The 17,166-nt window shown below is 42.2% G+C and overlaps 1 long non-coding RNA gene across 1 annotated transcript in view; it reads right to left on the bottom strand.

Moving 5' to 3' along the window:
• The window catches only part of LOC310686055, a 448,979-nt gene extending 434,866 nt beyond the window's left edge, over positions 1 to 14,113 (bottom strand). The window contains exon 1 of the long non-coding RNA XR_014515686.1: positions 13,944 to 14,113. This is a non-coding gene — a long non-coding RNA (uncharacterized lncRNA). The remainder of the gene's footprint in view (positions 1 to 13,943) is intronic.
• Between the last annotated feature and the right edge of the window lie 3,053 nt (positions 14,114 to 17,166).

Here is a 17,166-nt window from a genome sequence, read left to right as displayed (position 1 = left end):
AGTATTATTGTGGGTTAGGAGTTGTTTAAGATTGGGTGGCTGTCTGTAGGCAATGAAAGGTCTTCCTCCCAGAGCTTGAGAAAGAGAACTGTCATTGTCCAGGAGAGGTTGTAGATCTCTGATGATGCGTTGTACTGTTTTAACTTGGGAGCTGTATGTGATGACTAGAGGTGTTCTGTTATTTTCTTTTTTGGGTCTGTCTTGCAGCAAGTTCTCTCTGGGTATCAGTCTGGCTCTGTTGATCTGTTGTCTAACTTCATCTGCTGGGTATTTTAGTTCTGAAAAGGTTTGCTGTAGATCTCTTAGGTGAGAGTCTCTGTCTGTACAATTGGAACAGATGCAACTTCTGTTTCAGTGTATCTGAAGAAGTGTGCATGCACATGAAAGCTCATACCAAGAACTAACTTAGTTGGTCTTTAAGGTGCTACTGGAAGGAATTTTTTATTTTGACTATGGCAGACCAACACGGCTACCTATCTGTGAGTAGAGATAAATTCATGTTAGTCCATAGTCAGATTCATCATGGAGGTCTTAGCTTCAACTACTGAGCAGAAGTCAGAAGTAAATTATGGATTAGAAACTTTCCTAAAGGCCACCACCTCACTTACTGGGCTTTGAGACGGTGTCCCCTTGGCTCAGTGCCCAGTGCATGCACATGGCTCACAGAGCTCTAAATCTGCCCCTGGTGTGCTGTTACATTCAGGACCTGCTTGTGGGCTTCTCATACAGCCATCTGGTTGGCCCCTGTGATAACAGGATGCTGGACTAGATAGGCCTTTGGTCTTATTCGGCAGGTCTCTTCTTAGGTTTGCATGTGCCCCCTGGGCTAATCTGTGGGTTGGAATGTTGTAACAATCTCAACTAAAAATAAATACAAATCCTATGAAGATACATTTAAAATGTGCATTTTAAGAGAAAATATATTAACAACTATGCATTTAATACAAATCTTCATGTAGATTCTTTTTTTTGAAAAATGCTAATTAATGCAGAAACAGACTGCTACAGACTTCAGAGTGAACACATGGAGAAGTGACATGGAAATAGAATGATTCATCCTTCCCTAGCGAAGTCTCATCTATAAAGTATTCCACTGCACTTCTTTATTTTTATTTATTTATTCATAGTATTCGTATTCTGCCCTATTTCCAAAAGAAAAAGAGAGCATCTCTCTCTCTCTCTGTGTGTGTGTGTGTGTGTAGCAAAATCATTACAAAAACTAGAATAAATAATATTTTCAGCTGCTGTTTAACTTTCCACGGCGGGAGCCAAATGACTATCCTCTAGGGCAGAGTTCTGCATATAGAGAACTTCCCCCGAAATTCCACTGCCCTGTATCACCATTCTTCTGGCTTTTACCACAGCCAGGACCACAAGCAGGGGATCCTCTGCTGACTTCTATATATAGTCCAGGTAGCAATAGTAAAGGGTTTTTTTCAAGCACTTTTGTCATTTAGGGCTTTGTATGGACGCGGGTGGCACTGTGGGTTAAACCACAGAGCCTAGGACTTGCTGATCAGAAGGTCGGCGGTTCGAATCCCCGCAATGGGGTGAGCTCCCGTTGCTCAGTCCCTGCTCCTGCCAACCTAGCAGTTCAAAAGCACGTCAAAGTGCAAGTAGATAAATAGGTACCACTCCGGCAGGAAGGTAAACGGCGTTTCCATGCGCTGCTCTGGTTCGCCAGAAGCGGCTTAGTCATGCTGGCCACATGACCCGGAAGCTGTATGCCGGTCCCTCGGCCAATAAAGCGAAATGAGTGCCGCAACCCCAGAGTCGGTTAAGACTGGACCTAATCGTCAGGGGTCCCTTTACCTTTACCTTTATGCTAACAGCATAAGATTGAATCAGGTCTATTAGCTCACTGGTTTTCCTTCTTCTTACACCAATATGGCACTTTATGCCAGAGTTTGATAACCAGAGAGCATTTGGTAAGGCTACATTACAATGACGTAATCCTAAATATTGACATTTTAAAAACAAATGAAGAGATATTGTCAAATGCATTATGTGTTTCTTACATTTAATCATTGCTGTTTTTCTAGAAAAAGAGATGCCGGAACTCACCTCGCTCATTCTCTTAGAATGGCAATGGCACTCACCTGAGAGGTGCCAGAACTGAGTTCCTGTGAGTTCCCTCTGAAGAAAAATCCTGCATATAATAAAAATGTAAGAGTGTCATCACACAGTCTGCATTAGAGGGTTTGTAGTGCCGCATCACAACCCTGGATTTGCATAAAGTCAGAGCGCAGTTCCCACTGGAGGATTTGTAGTGACATGTCACACTCCTAGATTTGCATTAATTTAGGTAGGGGTAGGGGAGCAAATGAGAAAGCAGAAAGCAGTGAACCTGGCACGGGAGCAAGAAAGGAGGGCTATTAAAGATTATTTTGGAAGCTATTTTGGTCCCTGCCCCCCCCATCCTGACCTACTGTTGCTGCCCAATGGCTACTTTTAAGGCAAAAAGCATACCTGGAGAATTTTGGCTCAGCCCCAACCAGTAATGGCCAAGAACACTCTAGTGACCATTCACTGGCAAAAGAGATAAACAGGACTCAATCGATCCTTGATCACGCTAAACCCTTCTCATGTAGTCAGCTGTGCCTACATGGGAATGCATCACACTCTTCAATCTTAACTGTTTGCTAGAAACATAAAGCAATAACACAACATATTGAACATATTAAAAAAAAAAAACATATTGACTTAATAAATTCAATACTTTGATACATAGTATTGCACCACCTGGTCTCTAAACGTTCAACAGAAACCATAATTGGCACTGGTCATTAAGATAACAGAACAGGCTTGAGGTTTTAAAACCAAATTTCATTCCAGATCTAATCCATTCCCATGTTTCTCTCCAGATCTCACCCTGACTTCTTTTTCTCTTTCTTTTACTGTGCTAGCCTGCCAAGTCAAGATGCCACAAAAAAAATCTAGATTAAAGGCAGAGTTGGGGGAGATATTTCCTTCAGTTCATAGCTAGCAGCAAACGTGCCTAATTTGCATTTTCCAAAGCCAAACAAAATGAAATTTGTGCATCCTTTGAAATCTGCACTTCTGTGAATTTTGCAACACAGTTATCCAGCCACGTCATGTGTTCAAAAATGCACATACCAGAGAAAATTGTGCACGAAGTGTGGATATTGGTGAATAAAACATGCCAAGGTTCATTATGCTAGGGAAAATTGCTTTGCATATTGCCTATGTTAGGCAAAATTGCATATAAAACTGTGTATATTAGGAGAAAATCACACTAAAATTCTGATGAATTTTCATGAGGACTCTTTTATATATAAAAAAAAGAACTGCAGACTGATTTTGAAAGATGAAGAACTGAACTTAATATGGGAAGAATGAGAAATTGAGAGAAAATGAAATTGACAGATTCGCTCATCCCTATTTGAAGGGCAAGGGACTCCGCAGATTCAGTGGTTTCCAGGTCTCCAAGTAGAGGAGCTCACAGATGTGGAAGCAAATGGCATAGCAAAGGCTTTCGAGGAAATATTGATCGTGTGTGTGTGTGTGTGTGTGTGTGTTCCGTAAGGGGACATAAGCGAGCACATCTTCTTCCCATGACTTTTGCTAAAGAAGCACACGGTGCGGCTTGCCATGATAACTAAATTTATTATTAACTGTGTATTTCATGATGTTAGTGACAATATGTTAATGTGATTTTTCACGTCCTCCTGCAGCGAACAGATGGCTCCTTTTACTTTACTTTCCACATCAAGTGTGATTATTTCTTGGTGCCAAAAGCCGCCTGCCGCTCCTCGGTCTCCAGTCTAATTTTTTATGTTGGTAAAACACAGCAGGACTTGTTATCTGTTGGATGGCATCTTAATAAAAGGAGACATGCCAACATATTGACATCATGTTCAAGGGGAAATTTCATCCCTCCTGACCCTCACCCCTTCCTGCCTCTGCCCTCTTTACTTCCCAACATTTCCCTCTCTCTCTCTCTCTCTCTCTCTCTCTCTCTCTCTCTCAATGAAAACAAAGAATGATTCCACCAGCTTCAAGAGGCTTGATTGCTACATTTGGGCCTCATGCCAAATGGTCGATCCGGCCCCCTTTTGTTCTCATACCGCGCACCTCACTCAGGGCTCTGATCTCTCGTCCTGTGTAATGATAATTAGCCATAACACATTCAGAAGTCAAATGTAAGCAGGAATATATTAACATTGAGATCAGTGCTGGGCTAATTTTCATTGGGAAAATGACAAAGAAGGATACACACACACACAAATGAAAATATCAGTTGTGGAAGATTCACAGTATAACTTTCAACTCCATGAAGGGTAGATTTATTTGTTTTTCCAATCACGAGCAATAACATCTTACCACAAAGCTGCCATTTGCAGGAAGTAAACAGCGTGGATTTGATTGAATGTTGGCTAATTTTTGTGCCTTCACCTGGTGCCAAAGAGATAACAGAGATGATGCGACCCAGGTGGGCCTGCTTGGAGACAGGGTTTCAGGGATGAGGCACCAGAAATATTTGTCACATTTGTGACCCCTTCTCACCTTTATTCCAATGAGCTCAAAGCAGCACAAATTGGGTGTGTTGGCATGTTTCCTGTTCATTTTATGTTCACAGTACCGTTGTGGGGTAGATGAAATCACTTGACCACAGTGAGCATCCTAAGCATGAAGCTTGTTTATTTAATATAATTTAAAGGGTGCTTAATAATAATAATAAAAATCTCCATGCAGTTTAAATAAAACATAAGAAGGACCTCTCTGAGTTAAATAAGATTTGTACATCACACACTGGCTTTTATGCCATCTGTAGTTTGTGCATGAGGACACGGGTGGTGCTGTGCTCTAAACCACTTGGCTTGCCAATCAGAGGGTCGGCGGTTCGAATCCCTGCGATGGGGTGAGTTCCCGTTGTTTGGTCCCAGCTCCTGCTCACCTAGCAGTTTGAAAGCACGTCAGAGTGCAAGTAGATAAATAGGTACCGCTCCAGAGGGAGGTAAACAGCATTTCCTTGTGCTGCTCTGGTTCGCCAGAAGTGGCTTAGTCATGCTGGCTACATGACCCGGAAGTTGGACAAACGCCAGCTCCCTCGGCCTATAGAGCGAGATGAGCGCCGCAACTCCAGAGTCATCCATGACTGGACCTAACAGTCAGGGGTACCTTTACCTTTATAGTTTGTGCACAGTAGTCCAAAACAGAGCTGAAAAGAATATTTGCAAATACTTGAACTTTGGACAAAATTCCACTGCTGACATTTTTGAATGCAAAGGAAAGGAAAGAAATTCAGTGGGTGAATCTGCATTTTGAATTTATGATTTCTCCCTAGTTAATCGTGTCTCTGTGTTAAATCACGTGGTGCCTGGGAGGTCATAGCATTTTGCAGATTTCCTTCCCCCATGGGTAGAGAGGGAGATCCACCCTTGGGGATGAGGGGGTTGCTCTCAGAAGCCTTCTCCACCTGCAGTAGAAGGCTGTAGCCCATTGGCAGACCATTTGTTTTGATGCATATAGAAACCTCTAAGCCAGGCTAGGCCTTTCTAATCTTGTAACAGGATTAGCCTTGTTCCAATTGTTTATTTGTAGTGCCTTATCTTGCAAATACGCATTCCACCATGTTTGCATAAGAGAAGGGAGAGGTGTTCTGTTCTATGTCCTAAACTGCCTCAAGGTAAACCCATATAAAGAATGGAATGCAAAGAGATCGCGTGCAGTGAGGTGCTGCTTAGAGGGAGTTCTTCGTGTGCTTGCTTAATGAATATGCATGAAGGAAAGACCATATATGGTACTAGTAGTAGTAGAAACTTTTGCAATAGTAGGGCATTGTAACTTTGGATTGGAGGAAGTTTATGCATATGTACTGCTTTAACGGATAACAGCTGTGTATATTAAGGAGCCCCTCCCCTGGGGAGTTGCTCAGCCTTTGGAGAGTAATCCCACTGAGCCTTTATTGATAGCAATAAACACTTTTTGTGGTGTAGTGGTTAAGAGAGCCAGTGTGGTGTAGTGGTTAAGAGCGGTAGTCTCGTAATCTGGGGAACCGGGTTCGCGTCTCCGCTCCTCCACATGCAGCTGCTGGGTGACCTTGGGCTAGTCACACTTCTCTGGTCTCTCAGCCCCACTCACCTCACAGAGGTTGTGGGGGAGGAAGGGAAAGGAGATTGTTAGCCGCTATGAGACTCCTTCGGGTAGTGATAAAGCGGGATATCAAATCCAAACTCTTCTTCTTCTTCTTCTCACCGCTGCGTGGAGATTTCCTTCAGTCTCAAATGTTGATTTTTGCAAGTTTCACATGCAGAAGGCTGGGAGAAAACCATGTCTGAAGTTCTGGAAAGCTGCTGCCCATCAGTGCAGATAAATACTGAGCTGGACAGACCATTATAAAGCTTTGGAACCTAGGAATGAGGGGAAAGGATGCCACCACCCCTGGAGCTCACATACGTATTCCCCCTCAAGCTGCTTTCTACATCTTCCATCCTGGCTGATGTTAAAACTAGCAGGGCCTTGTATATGGCTGTCCAAAAGCTGCCCTCATAATATCACTTGTTAGACTTGTTGTCATCTCTTGACTGTCTTGGTCCCACCAAAGGAGGGATCTCATAAGCCACTGGTTTGCAAATATTAAATACTGTTGCATGTTACCTATCCAATATTAAATGCCAGCAATGTCCATCAAAGCTGAACTCTCACATTTCAGATACTGAGATTATATATCAAAGGATGTCAACAGATACAGAAACTGAAAGAAGAATATTTAACATCAAATGTTGCAGAGGAGAATTTAAGGAGCGTGCTTAGCAATAAATTAGTTGCAACATTAGTTCACTCTAAGCTGTGTCTTTAAAAAAGGCAAAAATAATTTCTCCTGTTTGACACACTTTAGTCCTAAATTCACCACTTGTTGGTGTGTGTGTGTGTGTTTTTTAAAAAAAATATTCTGACAACAGAATGGGTGGTTTTTCAAGCTGAACAGTGCAGTAAGCCCACGTAACCTTAATGACAGAATTAAACTCTTCATTAGGCGTCATTTTGGTGGCTGGAATGTAGTCTGTCTCCTGATAATGTCTGGTGTCATTTAAAGCAAATTAATTTCTCATTTCTTGCTGATGGTCATAATTCTCAGCGTGGGACACATTACCAATGACCTTAAGGATGGACAGACAACAAACACCATTAGCAGAGCAAGAGAATTAAAAGACAGACACACATGCAAGCCATGGTTATATAGCAAAGGGCTGTTCTCCGTCACTCTTCCTCTGGCTTTTGAAACCTCATTTTCATAATTTAATTTACTTGATATTGGTCAATTACAGACCTCTTTCCCCTTAGGCTCCTGGATAGCCTCTGTATACTCTATTATAAAATTGGTTAATTAATAATTCCTCTCGATTGCCACTAAGCAGACCTACACGGTTAAATTAAAAGGCTGTAGCTTCATTACACACGCTTTCTGAGATGCTGAATCACGTGCTGGACTTCACAAGTGAGTGTGTGCACATTGGGAGGAGCCACAGACACACAGAGTGCATTATAATTTCATTCCGAGCTGCTTATGAAGGTAGAGGATATTCCATAAGATCACAAGAAGAACCCTGATGAATTGGATATGTCAAAGGCCTCTCTAGTCTAGCAATCTGTACTCACAATGGCCAACCAGAAGCCCACATGCAGGGCATGAGCACGACAGTGCTCTGCCCACCTGCAGAAATTCCAGCAACTGGAATTCAGAGGCAAAGGGCTTCTGATCTTGAAGGTAGGATACAGCAACTGGAATTCAGAGGCAAAGGGCTTCTGATCCTGAAGGCATCATGGCTAGTAGCCATTCAAAGCCATATCCTTCATGAATTTTGTCTAATCCTATATTAGGTAAAGGGTAAAGGGGACCCATGACCATTACGTCCAGTCGTGACCTACTCTGGGGTTGCGGCACTCATCTCGCTTTATTGGCCGAGGGAGCTGGCGTACAGCTTCCGGGTCATGTGGCCAGCATGACTAAGTCGCTTCTGGTGAACCAGAGCAGCACACGGAAACGCCGTTTACCTTCCCGCCGGAGCGGTACCTATTTATCTACTTGCACATTGACGTGCTTTCGAACTGCTAGGTTGGCAGGAGCAGGGACCGAGCAATGGGAGCTCACCCAGTCGCAGGGATTCGAACTGCCAACCTTCTGATCAGCACGTCCTAGGCTCTGTGGTTTAACCCACAGCGCCACCCGTGGCCCTAATCCTATATTAAAGTCCTCCATATTGGTAGTGAATTTTACAGTAATGAATTTCATTTTAGCCACCCTGAATAATTAGGTATCATATAATCATAGTATCATAGAGCTGAAAGGGATTCTGAGGATCATCTAGTCCAATCCCCTGTAATGTAGGAAAAATGCAGTTGTCCCATATAGGGATCGAACCTGCAACCTTGGCATTATCAGCATTACACTCTGTAAGGGATCATGCTGAGGAGGGCTGCACTGAGGAGGATTGGTGGGAGCCACCTCATCCCCCTGATCTTGAATCTTCCCAGGAGCAGGAGGACGGTATAGATTTGGAACAGTGGTTTGTAGAGGGGCATAGTTCAGAAGGCAGAAGCTGGGAAATACTGAATGGGGAACAGCTAGCAGAAGAAACACTAGAAGAGAAAGAGTTAACAGATTCACAGTCTCTGGATAGCATCCAACCCCTTCTCCAAATTCACAGAGAGCTCAGAAAGTGTCAGAACAGAAAGCGCAGAGGGTACAAATTCAGATTACAAAACGTAGGAGTGGCGTAGATTAATAGGGATGGAGAGGGGAGTGTCGCTTAATTGGGAGCACCGCCATTTCTAGAAGATGTGTTCTTTGTTCTCTTGCTGTAATTATTAAAGTTTCTAACTGGTAAGATGTTCCTTTCATTCCTTCTTATTTACTGCCATGGGGGAAGAAGCCAATTCCCCGAAGCCCGACACACTCTAACCAACTGAGCTATGCGCAAACTTGCAATCCAACATGTAATTTCTCCTAACATGTACATTTTTGCATTAAAAAATGCATTTTTTTGTATGTCATCATCAAGAATATATGCATGTTTATACACACTTTCTCCTAATATATAATGTTTGAACACATTGTTTGGTTGGATAACTGCATTGCAAAATTCAGAGACGTTCAAATTTCAAAGGATAGAGTCGTAGAATTGTAGAATGTAAAGGGACCCCGAGAACTATCTAGTCCAACCCTCTGCAATGCTGGAATCTTGCCTACAGCCTCCTTGAATGGGCGTGAACCACTAACCTTCTGGTTAACAGCCAGACACACTGACCCATTACACCGAGGAGATTCAGTTTCAGTTTCTGTATTGGCTTGAGATGTGCAAATCAAGTTGCTTCTCATAAACAACAGCATATCAGCATGTTGGGCAGAAGATGCCATAGTTGTTGTTGTTGTTTAGTCATTTAGTTATGTCCGACTCTTCGTGACCCCATGGACCAGAGCACGCCAGGCACTCCTATCTTCCACTGCCTCCCGCAATTTGGTCAAACCCATGCTGGTAGCTTCGAGAACACTGTCCAACCACCTCGTCCTCTGTCGTCCCTTCTCCTTGTGCCCTCAATCTTTCCCAACATCAGGGTCTTTTCCAGGGAGTCTTCTCTTCTCACGAGGTGGCCAAAGTATTGGAGCCTCAGCTTCACGATCTGTCCTTCCAGTGAGCACTTGGGGCTGATTTCCTTCAGAATGGATAGGCTTGATCTTCTTGCAGTCCATGGGACTCTCAAGAGTCTCCTCCAGCACCATAATTCAAAAGCATCAATTCTTTGGCGATCAGCCTTCTTTATGGTCCAGCTCTCACTTCCATACATCACTTCTGGGGAAACCATAGCTTTAACCAAACAGACCTTTGTCGGCAAGGTGATGTCTCTGCTTTTTAAGGTGCTGTCTAGGTTTGCCATTACCTCACCCCAATAGTACGCAAGGCACCACTTTTGCCCCTGGCTTAACCCATCTCTAGAATGTAGTGTCCACATGATTACCCAGAAGGGAATGTGGTTCTTAAGCTGATAAAGGTTCCTCACCTCTGGTTTCACACATAAAATCATTTGAAAGAGGAGTACAGTACCTTGGATTGATACTCTGTGGGTCCTATGTTTCACCTAGTTTAAATTGTATTTAAAAACCAATGGGTCCTTTGCTGCTTGAGTCTGAAAAATCCCTTTTATCACTTCAGTTATGTACTATATGCGAAAACCTTTCCACACATGGCTGCCATCCCTCTCCCACTCCCTACAGAACCAACAACTGTCAGTTTCTACTTTATTCACTACTTTGCTCTTCTTGCATGGCTGGAGATTTATTATATATAAAGATTTGAGGCACAATAGGACATAATCGAGCAACAGGCTCCAAGGAACTTGTTAGTCCTGACTAAGGTTCTGCTTTCAACGAGATTTGTTAAAAATAAATAAAATAAACAATATTTAAAACACAAGTCACAGCGACTGACACCATCAGATTTATTGGAATGTAAGGGCAGGAAACAAAGTTAAGCACTCATGCTGGGAAGTCAACATGTAACATTTTTGCATTAAAAAATTATGAATGACCGGCAGGCAGATCCCCATCTGCTTTGCAGAATAATTATGTGATCTGTACTGCACCAAGCATACTGAACGTGAACTTAAAAAGATTCTTCACAGGAATGACATTGTATCATGCCAAGCAAAGCAATAATGTTCTCTACACTTCACTTCAACAGTTGCCAAAGAAGGTTTTTAAATGAGCACTTACGGTTTCTGATGGTTGTTTGCTACTAGGTACTGAACATCCCCACCCTCACGGGTGGAGCTGGAAAATAATGGTTTGGGAAACAGACAGGTGCAATAACTGGCTTTTAAAAAATTCATCTGGTTGGCAAGAAGTGAGCAAGAATATCTGCAAGAACTACATCTTGTTTGCTTTTGGAGGAACCAACTGATGTTGCTTTAGAGGCAAGCACTGTCTAGTTGCTCACCTGTTTCCCCTACTCATAATTGCATGTAAGTCAGTCTTATAGCACCATAAGTCTCCAGTACTCTTTCAACATGGAAAATCAACCCACGAAAGGCTTTTGTATGTCTCTCATCTCTCAGGAAAATAGGTGCTTAAACCAACATTAACAAGAGCTGCAGTAGAATGGTTACTGTACTAGTGTGATCATCAGCTGCCCAGTTTTTCTTTGGCAATGTGAGCAATTTAAGGGATGCTTCCGATGGTCTCATCTGAACTTCTTCCCAGATTTTAGAATTCAGAATTACCTAGTCGTATTCCCTCCCCTTTGCAAATTATTTTTTATTTGCAAATTTAACAAATAAAAGGAAGGTGTAAGGTAAAGAAAAGAAAAGAAAGAAAAAGTAATAATAGTAATACTGCTAATAATAATAATAATAATAATAATAATAATAATAATAATAATAATAATATAATTTAGAATTTATACACTGGCCATCTAACTGGGCTGCCCCAGCCACTCTGAGTGGCTTCCAACATAATATAAAAACACAGCAAAACATCTAACATTAAAAACATCCTGAAACAGGGCTGCCTTCAGATGTCTTCGGAAAGTCATGTAATTGTTTATCTCTTTGACATCTGATGGGAGGGTATTCATACAAATGATACTAATAGTAACAAAAAAAAAAAACCCAACAGTTAACATTATAGCTATAGTAACTATCTGCACATAGCTTCACCTGGACAGGTGAAAGTTCACCTGGCTCCACTTGGACAGGACAAAGACAGTTCCAAGAGCACCCCTAAGCATCACCTGTTCTTTCAGAGGAACTGCAACCCTGTTCATAAGATTTCCAGGACCAATACATGAACCGGCATGCAGCAATCCTTCTGTTTTTATACTTCTCCAAAGGAGGTCAGCTGCATAATGCACATTCAATGCAACAAAGTTAACGAAGTTAACAAAACAAAACAAAAATCAAAAGAAAATATTACTAAAGGAAATCAGACATAAAATACACATTTTTTAAAAGCATAATTAACAAGAGAATGAAATATTATCATAAGCATAGAGCATATCTGCTGCTGTTGTTGCCATTCATGCCAGTGGTGGTTCCTGGCAGGAGGTGGCTGTGGAAGCTCAGACTCGATGGCTTGGGTCTGCACTAAGAGATTGTCAAGATGGTCTTTGTATGGTTCTGCTGTATATGTCATGGCCCAAGTTCGTAATTAGTTTATAAATCCCCCTAGTTAATATTCAGTTCAGGAGTAGTGGAAGGCAGGGCAGAACAAGCCCATTTAACAATAAATCGGGCAAATCCACTCATCTATACAGTTATGCTCCAACTCCAAAAGTCGGGTGAAAAAATAAAAATGGCTTGCGCATGTTTTAAAGAAAGGTGCAAGTCAAAGTTTGGGCAGAAGGTCTCAGGTTCAGGGAGAGTCTCTTGCCTGAAACCCTGAAGAGACTCTGCCAGTCAGCTTAGACAATATTGAGTTTGATGGACCAATGGTCTGGTTTGGCATAAGCCAACCTCCTCTGCTCCTCTGCCAGATTTTTAAATGTATGATAAGGATTCTTCACATTCTCAGAGGTACACTGATGTATGACCAGCTCATATGTTTCATGGCTAAGCTGAAGCACTCAGAACAGGACTGAGCCCTGGCACAAATTAATCCAATCCCTAATTAAGAGTCCTGAACAATTAACACCAGGAAAAATGTTCCCTTTTTCCATTGCTGACCATCCAGTCTATTAGTAACATTGCTGAGAGTTCAAGGAAGCAGTGGAGATTTCATTACATCTGTCTCTGCTTTCCTGTAGCCTATTAATCACTTTTTCACAAGATGTCATCCGAGTTAATGATGTGATCCATTTCACCACCGTAGGTGACTGTTTATCTTTCCAATGTCATAAGATAATTCCGGCAGCTTAATCTTGGTCAATAATGCAAACTACGGCACTCTCTTGTGTCAATGGTCCTCTTCAATAACAAATTCGTGGGAGGAAGGTGTGAGGGTTTGTGCCTGTGTGCGCCATGTGCACTTATGCACGAGGCTGTGGAAATTCCATGATCCTGTTGGCTAGGGGTTCATGGCATTTACTGGCTATTTGCAGCATACTCTGTGTGCATGTGTGTGTGTGCGCGCGCAGATAGGCCAGGAAGCTACCAAACAGGCAAGCTGGAGACAGATGAAGGAAGGCAGCAGAGCCAAGTCACTCATTAGTCCACTTGAGGCAATGTCTGGTTTCAGGGAATCTGATCCCTCCAACGGTGGGCATCCAAGGATTAGATAAACAAGAAGAGTTCTTACTGAGTTTTTTATTCAATGTTCACAGAGAGATGGGGCACAGGTGGCACTGTGGGTTAAACCACAGAGCCTAGGACTTGCCGATCAGAAGGTTGGCAGTTCAAATCCCATTATGATGTTTAAAATGAGACTCCTAAGAGAGGATGGGGGAAGTCCCAAGATTCGGAGAATCTCTATATATAGAAATGTCTTGTCAGTTTGTGTTTATTTGTACTTTGTATTTGTAAAACCAATAGAAATTATTTCACAAAAGAGAGAGAACAATGGAAGCAGCTCTCCATAGATTAGGATTCACTGGTAATGCAGTACCAGCACCAAAGAGAGAAAATATTAACTTGTACATATACTGTAGTATGGCTGATATAAACAACAAAAAATCAATTTATAATGCACACCAATACAATAAAACAATTGCAGCCTAGTAGTAATTGGTGAACTCTCAGCTCAGAATTAGGCTCTGATGTGCTCAGCTACTTCCCATGCACAAGAGGCCTTGGGTACATGTAATTCTTCATGGTGCCTGACACACATAGTATTGACTTGGGGTTATGGGGAACTATATTTCCCAGGTTCCCAACAGCTGGGATGCTGCCACAGCAGTGCTCAGGGCACCAGGGAAAGTGGGGAAGTGCACTTTCTTCATATATTGTATTATACTGTTAGCTGCCCTGTGATGCTTGGATGAAGGGTGGACCAGTGGCGTAGCGTGGGTTGTCAGCACCCGGGGCAAGGCAAGTAATTTGCGCCCCCTAACCCATGGATTTGCGCCCCCTAACCCGTGGATTTGCCCTAACCCCAGATGTTGCGCCCGGTGCGGCCGGCCCCCCCTGCACCCCCCACGCTACGCCACTGGGGTGGACTAATAATAATAATAAGAATAGAAGAATAGAAGAGGAGGAAGAGGAAGAGGAAGAGGAAGGGGAAGGGGAAGGGGAAGGGGAAGAAGAAGAAGAAGAAGAAGAAGAAGAAGAAGAAGAAGAATACCGTATTTTTCGCTCTATAACACGCACCCGACCATAACACGCACATAGTTTTTAGAGGAGGAAAATCCGTAGGCATGCCACCCGTAGGCATTCCCTCCATAACACGCACAGACATTTCCCCTTACTTTCTAGGAGGAAAAAAGTGAGTGTTATGGTGCAAAAAATACGGTAATTACTATTGCATAGTACTGTACTAGGACCTGGGAGACCAGCATTCAAATCCCTACTGAGCTATGAGGTTTACTAGATGACCTTGGAAAAGCCATTATTGTGTAGCCCAACCTACTTCATGGCGTTGTGGCGAGGAGTGAACCATGTACACCCTCTTGAGCCCATTGGAGGAAAGGTGGGGTATAAATGTGAACTTCTGCTCAGTTTGCAATGTGAGCTGGATAAATTTGCATTCCAAACCAAGTAAGTGCAAATTTTGGTGAGGTGGCTACTTCAAAGACGCATTCTCGCACCATCGTCTTTAGCAATGATACGAAGAGGTCAAGAACACATTCTCTCAAATGCAAAGCAAGTGTAATTAGGAGTGCTGATGAAGAGATATTTCTGTACCATTAAGCACTGAGTTGTATGTTTCATTGATCTTCCCCGCATGCTATGACAGGATGCAGCTGTCCAGCTGTCCTCTGGACCCATCGCAGAGAATAACCTGCTCCTGGGTCACCACCTCTCAGGAGAGGAACATTTGATACCAGCTCTTGAGCTGGAGGGCATAGAAAGAGATAGTTGATGGCATGGTTTCTCTGGCGCAGCGCGGGGTCAGCCCAAGGTCTTACTGACTGGGTATCACCTGTCTTCTAGAAGGAAGACATATAATGACCTCCTTGCGCCAAGCTGACAACTTCCTTTTTGCCTCAAAGCACACATTGCTGGTACACGTACAGCAGGACTAGAATAAATAAAAAAACACCTTTGCCTTTGGTAGCCCTGTGCTCCTTCTGGGCTGACGTAAACAGCAGAGTACACATTTATCTGTACAATTTGCATACTGCTTATTAACAGCAATTTGTATACTAAATCTGGATCATAAATAAGTGTGTAAAAAAGACCAATAGCATACACAAATATAACAGAAATATTCAGTAAACCTTCCTACAGGTAGCTGTTTGTACTTTTATCATTAAATCACCTGAGGTCCCTGTCAGGAGAAAAGGCTAGGGATAAATAAATTAACAACAACAACAACAACAACAACAACAACAACAACAACAACAACTCAGTAAGATTATAGAATGTTAAGTGAAAGTGAGCAGTGCATAAAACAAAGAAATGGGTGATTGTTGGATATCAGAGTTGCTTAAGTCAGTTTATTTCAGTGGTTCTGCTCTGAGTATCATTTTGCTGGATCTTACTCACCGTTTTGAAGAGGCATTAAAATGTCTTGGCCTATGTAAGGATCTGTGAATATGTCGATTTCAATTTCTCTCCATTTTTCATTATCCCAAATTTAAGTCCAGTTTTCTACACTTCTACATCAGTTTATGATTTATTTATTTTTGAAGATCCTCGTGAAAATCTGGCAGCATTTCAGAGGACATTTATCCTAATATATGCATGTATGTATGCAATTTTGCTTAATACAACTTTTTAAATGCAAAGCATTCCCCCCCCCTAACATCATACAATTCTTCTATGTTATTTTCATTAACTTGTGTTATGTTTATGCAGACTTTACCATATTATATGCATTTCTCTGCACATTCCCCGGATGGAGAGGTGCACTGCAAAATTCAGAGAAGCGTGAATTTTGAAGGATGGTTGTGTTTTAGTTCACAAATTCTTTTGGGTTGTGCAAGTTTAGGTAGGTTTGCCTTTAAATGCAGACCATATTCAATTTCTGCCCCATCCCTAGAACCTTCCAAAGTGTGGGTGCTACCACCAAGAAGGTCTGCTTTGATGTTGTCACCGGGTGACAATCCATTGACCATGGACTGGCCAACAGAGCCCTCCCCAGAAGATCTAAGAGATTGGCTCAATCTGTACTGAGTGAGGTGGATCCAAGTTGTTCAAGGCCTTCAATGTCAAGAACAGAACCCCGAGCAAGTAGCTCTAGTCCAGCACTAGAATTGACTGACAGTTCTGATACAGAAGCTGATTGGATCTCATTGACCTGAGTTAGGTGCAAATACCGTACAGTGGTACCTTGGTTCTCAAATGCCTTGGTACTAAAATGCCTTGGTTCCCAAACACCAAAAACTCAGAAGTAAGTGTTTTGGTTTTTGAACGCTTTTTGGAAGCCGAACGTCCGATGTGGTTGTCGGCTTTTGTTTCCAGGGTGCCTGGACCAATCAGAAGCTGCGCCTTAGTTTTTGAACATTTTGAAAGTCAAACGGACTTCCAGAATGGATTAAGTTTGGCACTTTTGTTTTTGCTATTTATTTTCCATTTTTGTTTTTGAGGCTTCTTTGGTTAATTTGGTTTTTGTGACTGTGTGGAACCCAGTTCAGCTACTGATTGATTGATTGATTGATTGATTGATTGATTGATTGATTGATTGTGTGACTGTGGAAATGGATAAAAATCCAAAAAATGACTATCATCAGTGCAAGTAAGGGGAAAAAATATTTTTATTTTTATCATCTACAATACTGTCTTCTTTATTTTATAGTACAGCACACTGATTATTGCTTTCATATTATGGCTCAGTGGTCTTGTCTGATAGTAAAATCCATGTTAAATTGCTGTTTTAGGGGTTGCTTTTAAAAGTATGGAACGGATTAATCCATTTTGCATTACTTTCTATGGGAAAGTGCACCTTGGTTTTGGAACGCTTTGGTTTTGGAACAGACTTCCGGAACAGATTAAGTTTGAGAACCAAGGTACCATTGTACTTCCAGGGCACACTTCTGATCAATAAGAGGAAGGTGTTTCACAAGTGATGCCACATGATAAATTCCCAAGTAGGTACACATTTCATAGGTGGGA

The sequence above is a fragment of the Podarcis liolepis genome (genome assembly GCF_965112155.1).
Source record: "Podarcis liolepis genome assembly, chromosome: 9".
NCBI classification, from domain to species: Eukaryota; Metazoa; Chordata; class Lepidosauria; order Squamata; family Lacertidae; genus Podarcis; species Podarcis liolepis.
Note: the sequence above shows the minus strand (reverse complement) of the source record. Positions and strands in the feature narration are given on the sequence as shown.